A 16906-nucleotide genomic window follows, 5' to 3' on the forward strand; every position below is an offset into this window, starting at 1 on the left:
GATCGCACAGACTGGGCCTCCTCCGAATCCCATCTGCCAGTCAATGTCGACTGGCGACCACACGGAGGAGAGCCTTTTCTGTTGCTGCCCCGACCCTGTGGAACGAGCTCCCCATGGAGATCCGTACCCTCACCACTATCCAGACCTTCCGCGCAGCCCTCAAGATCTGGCTCTCCCAGCAGGCCTGGGGATAGGCCTCCAATTACCCGCCCGAGTGTTTGATTGCTGAATGAAAGTTGTGTTTTATTATTTTTTTTCTTTGTGCACATATTGTTTTGTTTTTGACCTTGCACCCCCCTCCCCTGTGGTTGTAAGCCGCCCTGAGTCCCCTCAGGGAAAAGGGCAGCATATAAATCAAATAAAGTTAAAAAAAAAAAAAAAGCCGCTGAGAGGTCCAGGAGAACTAGGATGGAAGCATGGCCTCCATCCCTAGCTCTCCAGAGATCATCAGTCAATGCGACCAAAGCGGTTTCTGTGCTGTAACCGGGTCTGAAGCCAGACTGGAAGGGGTCAAGATAGTTAGCCTCCTCCAAGGTACGCTGAAGCTGGAGAGCCACCACCTTCTCAACAACCTTCCCTACAAAGGGGAGGTTGGAGACTGGACGATAGTTATTAAGAACAGCTGGATCCAGAGACGGTTTCTTCAGGAGGGGTCTTACCACCGCTGTCTTGAGCATGGTGGGAAAGTACCCCTCCCGAAGAGAAGCGGTAACAACCGCCTGGATCCAGCCTCGTGTCACCTCACTGCTGTTGGCAACCAGCCAGGAGGGACACGGGTCCAGTATGCAGGTGGAGGCGCTCACAGCTCGCATAGCCTTGTCCACATCCCCAGAGGCAACTTCCTGAAACTCAACCCAGAGATGGTTTGCCAAGTCTTCTCCTTGTGTCTCGGCTGGATCTACTGGGGTGGAGTCCAGGTCCGCTCGAAACCGGGCAACTTTGTCCGCCAAGAACTGGACATACTCCTCAGCCTTACCCTGTAGGGAGTCCCCCATCTCCCTCCTATTTAGGAGGGAGCGGGTTATCCTAAACAGGGTGGCTGGGCGGGACTCGGCGGACGCTACCAAGGAGGCAATGTATGTTCTTTTTGCTGTTCTTAAGGTCCGAATATACTCCTTGGTGCATGCTGTTAAAAGTGCCCGTTTCGACTCGGACCTATCAGACCTCCACGAGTGCTCTAGGCGTCTCCTCCGGCGCTTTACCTCCTGGAGCTCCTCAGTGAACCAAGGAGGCCTCCGGGGGCCGCTGACCCAGAGGGGCCGTAGCGGCGCAATCCGGTCTAGAGACTCCGAAGCTGCCGAGTGCCAGGCAGCGACGAGGGTCTCCGCCGAACTGTGGGCGAGGGTATCAGGAATAACCCCAAGCTCCGTCTGGAACCTAGCAGGATCCATCAGTCGCTTGGGGCGGAACCAGCTGGTCGGTTCCTCCTCCCTACAGTGGGGGTTTGGCCTCCGGAAGTCTAGCCTCAGTAGGTAGTGGTCTGACCACGACAGGGGTATGATCTCATTACCCCTCAGACCAAGATCGTAACTCCACTGCTCCGAGAGGAATACGAGGTCAAGCGTGTGACCCGCTGAGTGAGTTGGGCCTCGAATTACTTGAGTCAAGCCCATGGCTGTCATGGAAGCCATGAACTCCTGCGCTCCATCAGAGTGTTCACCGAGCGAAGGCAAGTTAAAGTCCCCCAGAACTATAAGTCTAGGGAACTCAACCGCTAGCTCGGCTACTGACTCGAGGAGCGAGGGGAGGGCTGCTGCAACGCAGTTGGGAGGCAGGTACGTAAGCAGCAGACCCACTTGACCCTTGAGATCCAGCTTCACTAGCAGGGACTCACACCCGACAAGCTCCGGAGCAGGGATCCTACGAGGTACTAAAGACTCCCGGACTACAATAGCCACACCGCCACCCCTTCCCTGGGCTCTCGGCTGGTGTAGCACCTGAAATCCGGCTGGGCACATCTCAACGAGGGGGACTCCTCCCTCCGCGCCCAGCCATGTTTCAGTAATACATGCCAGGTCTGCGCCCTCATCAGTTATCAAGTCCCGGATGAGGGGGGCCTTATGAACAACAGACCTGGCATTTAGCGACAGCAGCCTGAGACCAGGGTCCTGAGTACTCGCGCCATCTGACGTTGGAGTGGGACTCCTAGGGCCGGAAGGAGGGATCTCTATGACACAGCGAGCCCTCCTTCCCCGATGATGGCCTGCCCTAAAGTCCCCGCCATATCTGCCTCTCCCTGTTATGACCGCATATTGCCAAGAATTTTGTTTCTATTTCAAACAATACCGCTAAAGCTTGAGAAAAAGTACTTTGACAGTTTAAACAAAATAATATGGAAATATATATGGCAAGGAAAAAAAGCAAGAATTAATATAAAAATGTTACAAGATGCAAGAAGTAGAGGGGGGTTGGACTAACAAATTGGGAACTGTATTACCAAGCGACAGCATTAACATGGATAAAAGAATGGATTTTATTGAGAGTAAGTAAGTAAATCTTTATTACAGTCAAAGACCAGCAATAGACATTAGTTTTTACACTATGTTAAAAAGTACTGACATTAAGATATAATTAAAAGGTATTGACGTTAAAAGTGGAAAATAACATACATGTTCTCAGATTGTTTGGGTCACTCCCAAGTTTACCTGTGTGCAACGCTGTTAAGTATAGGAATAGATACAATTGTCCAAAGATTATAAGAGATATGTCCAGATAATTGGTACAAGATTACAACTATACTTCTGTAGCCAATTTTTTTCTTAACCAAGTTAGCGTCCTGGAGGAGAAAGCCTAGGTAAAAATTGTCTGCCCTCCCTGGTAATCTCTCTAATAAGGGGAGAATATGTGCAGACCTACAAGCTCTGTATAGCTCGCAGTGCAATAGAACATGTGAATTATCTTCCACTTCTCCTTTACCACATATACAAACCCGTTCTGCTATAAGTGTTCTCTTATACCTGCCCTGGAGTAGTACTGAAGGAAGAATGTTAAATCTGGCTTTGAAGAAAGGTATTCTTTGTTTTGGGAAGATCAGGTCATTAGATATCTTGTCGATTCCTACACCCCCTGTTTGATTCTGTCTCTACTCTGGTTTCTCTTCAGATTGTATAAATCTTTTGCTAAACATTGGAAATATCAGCATTTATGGAGATCATACTATCATATGTGGTGGAAATGCATGGAAGCAAAAAAATATTGGGTTAAAATACAAACATGGTTCGAGAAAATGTTACATTGACGCATAGAATTGAGACCAGAGTTATTTCTATTGGATATCTTACCAGAGAAATATAGCAAAGAAGGTGCATATTTGATTATACATTTTATAACAGCGGCTAGAATTGTATTTGCACAAAACTGGAAAGCAGATAAAATCCCATCAGAAGGAGGCATAATAAAAAAGTTAGATTGTGCAGAAATGAATAGGTTAACATTAAGAATAAAAGATAAGGAGGAATTGGTATACTTCAAGACTTGGGGGCAATTTTATGAGTGGTTGGAAAAGGAATATGAATAAAAGAACAAAAGTTAATTTATTCAGATGACACTCTGGTAAAGGAACAAGGGGAAAGAGGGAGAAAATAAAATAATATTAATATACAAATATATGTTTAAAAGATTTTATATATGGAACTTACATTTTACAATGTAAAATTTACATTTTATAATGTAAAATAAGAGGAGGAAGAGGGAATTTAAGAGTGTTATGTAAATATAGAACTGGGTTTGCTCAAACACCATCACGAAAATACATTAGATGGAATAAAATATGAAAATGCAACAATGGAAGGAGGGAAAGGAGAGATAAGAAGAGGGATCAGGAGAGGAGAAGAGAAGAAGGGAAAGGGAAAGAATAAAGGGTAAAGGGAAGGAAGGAAGGAAGGAAGGAAGGAAGGAAGGAAGGAAGGAAGGAAGGAAGGACGGACGGAAGGAAGGAAGGAAGGAAGGAAGGAAGGAAGGAAGGAAGGAAGGAAGGAAGGAAGGAAGGAAGGGGTAGCAAGAGTAGCAAAGTAGGAGAGAGAGTAAGAGAGGAGGAGTACGGGAGAGGAAGGGGAAGAAGGAAAGAGAAAGGAGAGGAGGAAAGAAGAAAGTAGAGAAGAAGGGAGGGTAGGAGAAAGACAGAGGGAAGAAGTAGGGCTGTTGTAATATAAGCTGGATGTACAGCAGTGGTGGTTTCAAAAATGTTTAGAATTATTCTGTAGGTGTGGTCTGTTTTTTGGGAGTGACTAAGTGGTCATGTGACCAGGTGGAAGTGGCTTGGTGGTTGTGTAACCAGATGGGCATGGCCAAGTTGGAAAATGTGGTGAAACTCACTTAACGCTCTTGCTTAGAACCAAAATTTTGGGCTCAATTGTGATAATAAGTTCTCTTTCTTTCTTTCTTTCTTTCTTTCTTTCTTTCTTTCTTTCTTTCTTTCTTTCTTCCTTCCTTCCTTCCTTCCTTCCTTCCCTCCTTCCTTCCTTCTTGTGTCTCTCCCCCCCACTTATTTTCTTTCTCTTCCTTCTTTCTTGTCTCTCTCTCTCTCCAACTTTCTTTCTTTCTCTTTCTCATTCTTTCTTTCTCTCTCTCACTCATACACACACACATGATTTCCCTCATGTCTGCCACTGACAGCTCTCAAAGAGAAGGAAGTGTAAGGACTCCTGCCTTGGGAAGGGATTGGACTAGATTACTTCCATGTTCCCTTGCATCTCTCTATGTGTTCTATCCCATTTAGTCACAAACAGCCCATTCACTTTAAAGTTGGTCGCAAACTCCACTCACCCTGTGCGTGCCCTGATGTCACCCAAGGAGGGGAGCTGAGGGGTGGGGAAAAGGGGGGGTCTGTTGCTCCATGTCTTTGATCTTCTTCCCCACCTCAGTTCTGCAGGCAGGAGGTGCTGCTGCTGAGGCAGCATGGAGGTGGCGGTGGGGGAATCGGAGCACTGCCCACTCCCCACAGTGAGCCCAGGAGCAGTAGCTACCACTGCCACTAGCTTCCCTGCCCTGCCATCACTTGTTTCCCCTCAGGCCAGTGTCTGGGCATGCAGAGGGGGCACAGTGGCAGTGAGGGCAGCCAAGTGGAGGCAGTGCTTTGATGGGCACTGAGGGAAGAAAGAAATGAAGGATAGCCGAGCTGAGGGGGGGGAAAGCTCTGCCGGATGGGGGAGCGGGGTGAGTCACTCCATGGCGGGCCAGTCCTGCTGCCATGAACCCATTTATTATTTTTTCTCTTCCCCTCATGAGAGTTGTGCTGACAGCGGCAGTGGCAGGAGGAGCAACAGCCTGGCATGCGCTCCCAATCCGGCCTGCCTGAGGAACAGAAGAGGAATTCAGGAAAGAGGAGCTAATGTTGTGACAACACATCGTGCGGTCTCGACAGTCCGAGACCACCATTGACACTTTTACCACTGGACGGTCCAGCAGGACCTAAACCATCCCATAGAGATGGTGAGCAGGAAGACAAAGCCTTGCTGGTCTCAGGGACATCGCAAAATCCTTGATTGACCCAAGGGAAGCGCTTCAAGCTGGCGCAAATAGGCAGCCCCAAGGCTGACCGTCAGAGATGGCTCCGGAAGGAAGGAAGTGAAAGTGAGTCCATCGGGTGAGGCTATTTTTTTACTCTGAGAAAGATTGCCCAAAGAAACTTTTTTTAAAAAGATAAATTAGTCCTTTAATTAAAAGAATAAAGCAACGAATTTAATTCTTATTGGACTGCCTTGGAAAGTTTTTGCTTTTTCTTGTAATGATATTTTGTGGGTTGAAGTGACTGTAACGTTTCCTGTTTCTCTGCTTGAAGTGAATGGATTGATTTTTTCCCCTCTATTTTTTATCACCTTATTTTTTGGCTGAATTAAAACCCTCTTTTTTATTTTAACAAATTCTTCCTACCATTTATTATTAAATTCCACCAAAGTCAATTAAAGATTCTTGTTTTCCATAAGCTTGAGACAAGTATGAAAAAGTCGAATCTGCCATTTGGAAGCCAGAGTCTGGAGTTCTTTTTTTGAAACAATGTATCCTTTATTCATTCCTCTTTGATCTTACTGACTTTGTAACTGAAGGGTTTGCAACTTGTTTACAAAATCTGATAAAGAGTCAAGGGCACGAATTGTTGAATTCATGCTCCGTTGTACTCCGTTGAAGAGTACAAAAGAACTTGTGCTTAAGTTAACTTTATATATATATATATATATATATATATATATATATATATATATATATATATATATATATATATATATATATATATATATATATATATATATATATATATATATATATATATATATATATATATATATATATATATATATATATATATATATATATATATATATATATATATAGCAACAAAACATTGGAAAATGATTCAATCATGGTTAGAACAAATGCCAGTAGGTGATTGTATCTTTAAATACAAATGATTTCAGATAAAAGCATGTTTAAATAATTGTAATTAAATGGGAATTGTGGTACAGTGATAGTAAAATACATTAAAATTGATTTAAAATGTACAATTCAATTTGAATGAAGTATATGTAATTGTGGAAGAAATGCATGAAATGTATTTGTAACCAATCAACACACTTTCTACATGATGTAACGAAGGATGATTCTTTTTTTGTGTTTTTGTTTAATTAAAATAATAAAACTTTTTTAAAAAGAAGAAGAATTTGGCTGTTTGAAAAGCCCCGCATGGAACTCCTCTCCTATTCCTTCTTCTGCTGTTTGAACACACCAGCAGGGGCATGCTGCCTTGTCTTTCACAGCCGCCTCATTTCCAATTGGGGTAGGATCCATGGAGAGGGAAGGAAAAGATGGATTTCTCCCCCCTCCCCAATTGGAAACACAAGGCAATGTGCCCCACATGACTTGTTCAAACAGCAGAAGAAGGAACAGGAGGGGAGGATTCGTTGGAAAAGGCCACGGGTGCACGCTGCTCTCTCCTCTGACAGCCGCCTCATTTCCAATAAAGGGGGTGGGGAATCCATGTGATTTCCTCCCTCTGCATGGATTCCCCACACTCCCTCCATGCATCCATCAGCCAAAACCTCCCGGAAGGCTTCTGCTGGTGGGCAAGTGGGGAAGGGGCTCCGACCATTCTCCCCTTCAGACAGAGCTGATTCTGCATCTTCTATGTTTTCCCAGGCAGAGTCACACACCCTCCCGCATGCCTATCTTGCCTTACACAAGTTGGTCTGGAGTGGGGAAGGGCCATTCCTTCTGCTCAGCTTATGCATAGTTCCACATCCACAGCTGAGCTCCTCCTGGCCAAAAGGGTGTCTTTTCAGTCCTAGTGGGGCTTCTAGAAGAGAGTGGCTGAAGCAGCTTCTCTCTCCTCCTGCCAGCCGAAGGAAAAGCCCCAGGGAGATACAAAGTCAATCACCTTACGGCGCAGCCAGTAATTACCCTGTCAAGTGGCTACAGCTGATTCAAGTGCTGATCAGAACAGAGATAAGAGCAGAAAATCAGTGTCAATGTGGTGGCTCGACTCATGTAGTGGTGGCTGGCTGGCTCCCCAACAGCTGTAATCTGCACTAAAAGCTGAGCGGTGACTTTCTGGTAGAACGGACTAGGTTCCACGCCAGCCAAAGGGTACTTGTTGATCGCTCCCAGCAGTGGTGCGTTTCAAAAATCTTTAGAACCCATTCTGTAGGTGTGGCCTGTTTTGTAGGAGTGGCTTGGTGGTCATGTGATTGGGTGGGAGTGGCTTGGTGGTCATGTGACCAGGTGGGCATGGCCATGTTGGAAAACTCATTTAACAACGCTCTTGCTTAGTAACCAAAATTTTGGACTCAATTTGTGATCAAAAGTTCTGTTTCTTTTTCTTCCTTCCTTCCTTCTTTCTTTTTTCTTTCTTTCTTGTGTCTCTCCCCCCCACTTATTTTCTTTCTTTCCCTTCCTTCCTTCTTTCTTGTCTCTCTCCAACTTTCTTTCTTTCTTTCCTTCCTTTCTTTTCCTTCCTTTTTTTCTTGTGTCTCTCTCTCCAACTTTCTTTCTTTCCTTTCTTCTTTTTTCTTTCTTTCTTCCTTCCTTCCCTTCCTTTCTCTTCCTCTTTTTCTTCCTTCCTTCTTTCTTGTGTCTCTCCCCACTTTCTTTCTTTCTCTTCCTTCTTTCTCTTTCTCATTCTTTCTTTCTCTCTCTCTCTCTCCCCCCCCCTCTCTCACACACACGCACATACACACACACCATTTCCTTCATGTCTGCCACTGACGGCTCTCCAAGAGAAGGAAGTGTAAGAATTCCTGCCTTGGGAAGTGGTTGGACTAGATTACCCCCCTTGCATTGCTCTATGTTCTCTGCCCCATTTAATCACAAACAGCCCCATTCACTTTAAAGCTGGTCACAAACTTCACTGACCCTGCACACACCCTGGTCCCACCCAAGGTGGTGAGCTGTGGGGCAGGGGAAAGGGGGTCATCTATGGCTCCATGTCTCTCAATCTTCTTCCCCACCTCAGTTCTGCACATCCAGAACAACCAACCGCACCACCTCTCCCAGGGCTTTGTCTTTCTTTGGTGGGGAGTGGGGGCTGTGCCGGGGACGTGGCCGTTGTCTGCACTGGAGCTGGGGGTGAAGGAGAGGCGAGTGCTTGGGAAAGCAAGATTGGCAGGACTTGGCTCCCCCCACACCCTGACTCTGGTGCCGAACATTCAGTCCTGCCCCTCTGGGCTTTAGGAACCAAAGGTGCCAGTTGAGATTGTGCAGGTACCCGCTGCCCTGCCTGGCTGCCGCAATGGAGGGTGAGAGAGAAGTAGCAGCCGGAATGAGGTTGTGTGGTCCCCAGCCCTTCCCTGGAGGATCCCAGGACAAGGAGGGACCTTCCTTCGACCCCGCTGTTTCTGGGGGGAGCAAAGTCTTGGGGGAACCTGGCGGGGTGGGTGAGTCCTCCACTCATGTTCCTTCTGGCTTCTTCAAACAGCTGAAGAAGGGATAGGAGGGGAGTTCAGCTGTTGGAAAAGCTCTGTGTGGCTTCTTCAAACAGGCGAAACCCCCTCCTGTACCTTCTTCGCCTGTTTGAAGAAGCCACATGGGGCACATTCTCTTCTCTTTGACAGCCCCTCCTGATTTCCAATGGGGGTGGGGGGAATAAATCCATGTTTTTCCTCCATCTGCATGAATTCCCTCCCAATTGGAAATGAGGCGACTATCAAAGAGAAGGGAGTGCACGCCACGTGGGCTTCTCCTAATCCTCTGCTCCGGCAAAGGAAATGGGTGGGTGGGGCAAGCCTGGTGTGGACAGGTGGGGTGAATGAGTGAACTAGCGGTGACTGGGCAGAAGGTGGGCAAGCAAGGGGCAGGCCAAGGGAGGGAGTGTTCCAGTACCAGTATGCTGCCTCCGGAAGAATGGGTACGGGAAGATACACTAAATTTCATAGACGGGTACAGGCGTACCAGTGCATACCGGCTGAAACCCACCTTGGTTCATAAACCCCATCCAGGATTTAAAGGGAGCTATTGACACAACAAAAATCTCACAAAAAGAACACCTAAAAAGCAAATTGCTCTCATGACTATATTGAAGTAAACTTGACCACCCACTTAATAAACTATATCTTTATATATTTAAACATTGCAACCAAGAATCTAAACCTCACATTACTTTTTGAAACTCCTAGCTGATATTAAGGGGCTTCTCTTCAATTATTCTATAGTATTAGCTTACTTGCTTATAATATTATAAAATCTTCATGAAGTGTTTAACTTCCCATAGGAGAAAGTAGAAAGCCATAAAACAATTTACATTTACAATTGATATTTGAGATTTCAGTAATATATTCATAAAGCATACAAATACAGATTGATCCAGTTTGTTAAGCATACTGTCTACTATTTTTGAATTTTATTACCCTTTTGTACCTTTGCAGTATTCATAACTTTTGGATTCTGCAATTCTGCAACTCAGCCTTTGTATCAACATTATCATCGTCTTCTTCAGAGCCCTGTTTGGGTGGACTTTTTCCCTTGGTGGACTTGGAGAGTTTTTTCTACTGCCTTTTATTGACAGTGGGGAGCCTCAGTTTATCTCCCCCGTTGGCCATTTGGCCCTTTTCCAGCTGGGCCTTTAAACATCTGTGCATAGGAGGACTCTCGGTTCCACCTTACTCTCTCAGAGTTTTGGGACCTTTCTCAGCTTTACTAGAGGGGGAAACGTTATCCTCCCCCTCTGTATACCATCTGTGGATTGTGGCTGGGTTTTCAACCATCTTGGTCAATTTAATTGCCATAGGAAGGGAGAGGAGCGGAGTACCCCTCCCCCCTTCTCCATCTTTGTTTGTTTCACTTAAGATCTGCGCACTTTTAGTTTCTCTGCATTTTATGAATGAGGTACGTATGGTATGATTGTAGATGGGTGTGCCCACTTTTTAAATTCCTATTATTATTGTAACTTTTGTGTTTTTAAACTGTTAGTGGGGAGTGATTGGTGATGTGACTGTGTTGTTTGAGCAGGTTGGGACCGCAGCTGAGTACCCCCTGCACTGATTGCTCTGCAGAAGTGTCAGGGGGGCCTGGGCTTAATCCCAGCCGTAGGATGATTGATTCGACAGGCCTGTCAGGAAACGCGGGTGCTATGGGGGTGGGTGGAGGGATTACGGACATGGGAGTGGGCCGGAGCATTACGGTCTTAACAGGGAGGGGCAGATATGGTGGGGACTTTAGGGCTGGCCATTACCGGGGAAGAAGGGCTCGCTACGTTACAGAGATCCCTCCTTCCAGCCCTATGAGTCCCACTCCAAGGCCAGATGGCGCGAGTAATCAGGACCCTGGTCTCAGGCTGCTGTCGCTAAATGCCAGGTCTGTAGTTCACAAGGCTCCCCTCGTCCGGGACCTAATTTTAGACGAGAGAGCAGACCTGGCATGTATTACTGAAACCTGGCTGGGCCCGGAGGGAAGAGTCCCCCTCACAGAGATGTGCCCAGAGGGTTTTCAGGTGCTTCATCAGCCACGACCTCAGAGATGGGGTGGGGGTGTGGCTATTGTTATCCAAGAGTCTCTAGTACCTCGTAGGATCCCTGCTCTGGAGCTTGTCGGGTGTGAGTCCTTGCTGGTGAAGTTGGACCTCAAGGGTCAAGTGGGCTTGCTGTTAACGTACCTGCCTCCCAACAGTGTTGCAGCAGCCCTCCCCTCGCTCCTCGAGTCAGTAGCTGAGCTGGCAATTGAGTTCCCCAGGCTTATGGTTCTGGGGGATTTCAATCTGCCTTCACTTGGTGAACACTCTGATGGAGCACAGGAGTTCATGGCTTCCATGACAGCCATGGGCTTGACCCAAGTAATTTGGGGCCTGACTCACTCGGCGGGTCACATGCTCGACCTCGTATTCCTCTCGGAGCTGTGGAGTTGTGATCTTGGTTTGAGGGGTAATGAGATCTTGCCCCTGTCATGGTTGAACCACTACCTACTGAGGCTTGACTTTTGGAGACCAAACCCCCACTGTAGGGAGGAGGAACCGATTAGGTGGTTCCACCCCAGGCACCTTATGGACCCTTTGGGCTTTCAGACGGAGCTTGGTGTTATTCCTGATACCCTCGTCCGCAGTCCGGCGGAGACTCTGGTTGCTGCCTGGAATTCAGCAGCGACAGAGGCTCTTAACCGGATTGCGCCTTTATGGCCGATCCGAGGCAGTGGATCCAGGAGGGCCCCTTGGTTTACCGAGGAACTCCGGGAGATGAAGTGCCGAAAGAGACGCCTAGAGCAACGATGGAGATCCAGTAAGTCTGAGTCAGACCGAGCGCTTTTAACATCTAGCATCAGAGCTTCCCTTCGGGCAATTAGGATGACAAAAAGGACACACATTGCCTCTCTGATTGCTTCCGCTGAGTCGTGCCCAGCCGCCTTGTTCAGGATAACCCGTTCCCTCCTAAACAGGAGGGATACGAGCGATCCTTTGCAAGGCAGAGCTGAGGATTACGTCCAATTCCTCGCGGATAAAGTTGCTCGGCTTCGGATGGACCTGGACTCCAACTGCGCAGAGCCAGCCGAGGCACCAGGGGAGAATCTGGAAGGACATCACTGGATTGATTTTCAAGCTGTTACCCCTGAGGACGTGGACAAGGCCATGGGAGCTGTAAGTGCCTCCACATGTGTACTGGACCTGTGTCCCTCCTGGCTGGTCGCTAACAGCAGGGAGGTGACACGGGGCTGGATCCAGGCGGTTGTAACCGCCTCCCTTCGGGAGGGGTTCTTTCCCCCCGCTCTAAAGGCGGCAGTGGTGAGACCCCTTCTGAAGAAGCCATCTTTGGATCCAGCCATGTTAAACAACTATCGTCCAGTCTCCAACCTCCCCTTTGTGGGGAAGGTTGTTGAGAAAGTGGTGGCCTTTCAGCTCCAGCGGTCCTTGAAGGAAATAGATTATCTAGATCCCTTCCAGTCGGGATTTAGGCCTGGCTACAGCACAGAAACCGCTTTGGTCGCATTGATCGATGATCTCTGGAGAGCCAGGGATGGAGGTTATGCCTCCGTCCTATTGCTCCTTGACCTCTCAGCGGCCTTTGATACCATCGACCATGGTATCCTTCTGCGATGACTGCGGGAGGTGGGGGTGGGAGGCACTGTCCTACAGTGGGTCTCCTCTTACCTCTCGGACAGGTCACAGTCGGTGTTGGTCAGAGGGCAGAGATCGACCCATAGGCCCCTGAATTATGGGGTGCTGCAGGGTTTGGTCCTGTCCCCCCTCCTGTTTAATATCTACATGAAGCCGCTGGGTGATATCATTCGACGGCACAGGATAAAATACCATCAGTATGCGGACGATACGCAGCTGTATCTGTCCGCCCTGTGCCAACTCAATGAAGCGGTTGACATGATGTGCCAGTGCCTCGAGGCTGTTAGGGACTGGATGGGGGTTAACAAGCTTGTTCTCAATCCGGATAAGACCGAGTGGCTGGTGTGTTTCCCTCCTGTGACCAGGGGGGCATTTGCCCAGGTTCGCCTGGTGCGCCAGTTGCGACCCTACCTGAACCAGGAGGCTCTCACAACAGTCACTCGTGCCCTTGTGACCTCTAGGCTGGAATACTGCAACGTGCTCTACATGGGGCTGCCCTTGAAGAGCATCCGGCGACTTCAGCTAGTCCAGAATGCGGCCGCGCGAGTGATTGTGGGTGCTCCTCGGTTCGCCCACATAACACCTATCCTCCGCGAGCTGCGCTGGCTACCTGTTGATCTCTGGGTGCGCTTCAAGGTGCTACTTACCACCCATAAAGCCCTTCATGGTAGTGGATCTGGGTACTTGAGAGACCGCCTCCTGCCAATTACCTCCTCGCGACCGATTAGATCACACAGATTAGGCCTCCTCCGAGTTCCATCTGCCAGCCAGTGCTGACTGGCAACTACGCGGAGGAGAGCCTTTTCAGTAGTAGCTCCGACCCTTTGGAACGATCTCCCCGTGGAGATTCGTACCCTCACCACCCTCCAGACCTTCCGCACAGCCCTTAAGATCTGGCTATCCCGCCAGGCCTGGGGTTAAAGATAGGGATCCGTCCCCACCCAAATGATGAATGAATGTTGCTTCTATTTTTAATTGTGTATTGTCTGTATATGTCATTACGTGTATCCCCTCCCTATAGGTTGTAAGCTGCCCTGAGTCCCCTCAGGGAAAAGGGTGGCCTATAAATAAAAGCAATCTAAGCAATCTAAATCTAAATCTCCTACTAATTGGCCAAGTTTTCCATCTCTCAGGCTGGGGGGTCAAACAGTATGCCCCTCAGACAGGGTTCGCAATTTGGGAGTCCTCCTGGACCCACAGCTGACTTTTGAACACCACTTGTCAGCTGTGACCAGGGGGGCATTTGCCCAGGTTCGCCTGGTGCACCAGTTGCGTCCCTACCTGAACCGGGAGGCCCTCACAACAGTCACTTGTGCCCTTGTGACCTCTAGACTGGACTACTGCAACGTGCTCTATATGGGGCAGCCCTTGAAGAGCATTCGGAGACTTCAGCTTGTCCAAAATGCAGCCGCGCAAGCAATCGTGGGTGCACCTCAGTTCACCCATGTAACACCTATCCTCCGCGAGCTGCACTGGCTGCCTATTGGTCTCCAGATACGCTTCAAGGCGCTAGTCATCACTTATAAAGCCCTTCATGGTATTGGACCTGGGTACTTGAGAGACCGCCTGCTGCCAATCACCTCCACTAGACCGATTAGATCCCACAAATTAGGCCTCCTCCGAATTCCATCCGCCGGCCAGTGTTGACTGGCGACTACCCGGAGGAGAGCCTTCTCTGTGGCTGCTCCGACCCTTTGGAACGAACTCCCCGTTGAGATTCGAACCCTCACCACCCTCCAGGCCTTCCGCAAAGCCATTAAAACCTGGCTCTTCCGACAGGCCTGGGGCTAAAGAGCTGTTGCCCCCGTCTCGAATGGTATGACTGTTGTGTTTTTAAATCATGTATTGTTATGTTTCGTTTTTTATTTTTTGTCTGTACCCCCCCTTCCCTGATTTGATTTGTTAGCTGCCCTGAGTCCCCTTCGGGGGAAAAGGGCGGCATATAAATATAATAAAATGAATGAAATGGATGCATACTCAGAAGGAAGTGCAGCATTGTGTTCTTGTAAAGTGATCACAAGAAGACTTGCACAGAACAATACTCTGGTCTAGGTAAAGATGCTTCACTCAAAAAATACAGCTTGGGAGAATGATAAATGGAATTCTCTCCCTGTGAGATGGAATGCAATAGGAAAATGACAAAGGCAAAAGTAATCAATCCAGCCTCTTACAATAGCTTTATAGAAACTCTTTAATCTTTGTGATATTCCTATTTACTTCCTTTTAAATCCATAGTTTCTGATTGTGCAATTATACATTTTAAATTCCGTACATTATTAAGTGGCTCTGAGGGCTTTATACTGTGTGAAAAACAACATTAACCATTTTTTTGTTAATTTTGAACAAAATATTTCTATAGCTTTTCACAATTGTTCAAAGCATTTCACATGGATTATCTAAATATGGATCTCAGTGGAATGGTTGCCTCCAGAGATTATGAGTACCCCATCACTGCAGGTTTTCAAGAAGAGATTGGGCAGTCATTTGTATGGAATAGTATAGGTTGTCCTACTTGAGCAGGGGGGTGGATTAGAGGACTTCCAAGGTCCCTTTCAACTCTGTTATTCTGTACTTATTCTGTAAGGTTGGAATTTGGATGTAGGCAGAGGTGAGATTCAAATAATCTAACAATTGGTTCTCTGCCCTAATGATTTCTTCCAACAATCAGTTCACCAAACTGCTCAGGAATTAACAACCAGTTCTCCCGAAGTGGTGTAAACTGGCTGAATCACACCACTGGTTGTAGATATACAACCCAAACAGTGTATTTCAACAGTTAGGAAATTGCTGTACCTTCACAAATCTTGTCCTTTCTAAATATATTTTGCAGTGAGGAAAACTTTCAAATATCACTTTTCCTTTCCTGATCCTGCTTAAAAGTGTTGGGACTGTAATTCCTTGAATTTGGCATCTGGGAGTTGTAGACCAAGATTATTAGCAGAGCAGAGTTAGAGAAACATGCCTTATTTCAAAGCTTCTCAATCTTAATAACTTTTCAGATGTTGGACTTTAATTCCCAGAATTTCCTGGCTAGCTGCCAAATTGTCAAGGTCGAGAAGGATGAGAAACATTGCCTTACTGGTTTCCAATGTCACTTGCTCTGCATTAAGTTTTTTGTGGGCCAATGGAGATGGCAGGAAAAGCATTCATCAAGGCAGCAGGAAAACTCGTTTGCCAGAATGAAACACTGGGCTTCACCCAAATCGTCCTCTTAATCGAGGTGCTGGAACAGCGAGCTGAGAACAAAATTACCGTATATACTCGAGTATAGGCCGACCCAAATATAAGCCGAGGCACCTAATTTTACCACAAAAAACTGGAAAAGTTATTGACTCGAGTATAAGCCTCGGGTGGGAAATGCAGCAGCTACCGGTAATGATGTCCCGTGCAGCCGCGGGAGCAATGTCCCGCCTCCTATGACACACGGCACAGTGATTCCTATCATTGGATCACTGTACCAGAGGAGGTGGGATGTGGCTGCTTGCCATAACAAGGAGGAGGTGGGACATTGTTGCAGAGCGGCAGGAGGGGGAGGAAGGGGAATCGTAAGACAGCCCTGCATTACATTAGAACGTGAGGAGGGGGGATGGTGCGGTGCGCGCTGCATGGCAAACTGACACAGAGGGAGGGGAAACTCACAGGGGCGCCGGGCCATTCACGAGCGTCACCCAGCGGCATGGCCCCGCCCCTTTTTCTCCTCCATTTCGGGCAAATTTTTCACTGACTCGAGTATAAGCCGAGGTGGCTTTTTTCAGCCCAAAAAGTGGGCTGAAAAACTCGGCTTATACTTGAGTATATACGGTAAATCCGTGGATGAAATCCACTGATGATGGGGATAATGCCAGACTCCAGAAGTGAGGTACAATACAGCATTAAACAAACAAACAAACAAAAAAAGACGAGAGGCAAATAATTTTAAGATAAGGATATCTCTGTAGTGCGATAGACTTACATATGTGGATACCAAGATGAACAGAAACAACTATAATCAAGAAATGAAAGTGGAAATTCAGCTTGAGAACCCGCTTTTTGTGCAAGGAAAAACCAGAAAGATCAATTTAAGCAGATACACAGCTTGCTGAAAAATGAAGTGCATAAGGACAATATTTTCTTTCTTTTGGAGGTTACAACATCACAGGGCAAAAAAAACAACCCCATCTCCAGAGATGGTTCTTAAGGCCTGTGGGTACCCAAATCGGGGCTTTACTAAATTAGCGTGTAGGATAGGGGTGTCAAACTCATAGCATCACATTTTTCCCCTTTGCTAAACTGGGGTGTGTGTGTGTGGACAGCATGTGATGCATCCACCCAGCAGACCGCAAGTGTAGGAGATAACTGGGCTGAGCTATGACAGCAGTCAAACATGTCAGCAGTAAATAT

The sequence above is a fragment of the Thamnophis sirtalis genome, unplaced genomic scaffold (genome assembly GCF_051295495.1).
Source record: "Thamnophis sirtalis isolate CommonGarterSnake01/CBP01778 unplaced genomic scaffold, rThaSir2_p1.2 scaffold_4, whole genome shotgun sequence".
Taxonomy (NCBI): Eukaryota; Metazoa; Chordata; class Lepidosauria; order Squamata; family Natricidae; genus Thamnophis; species Thamnophis sirtalis.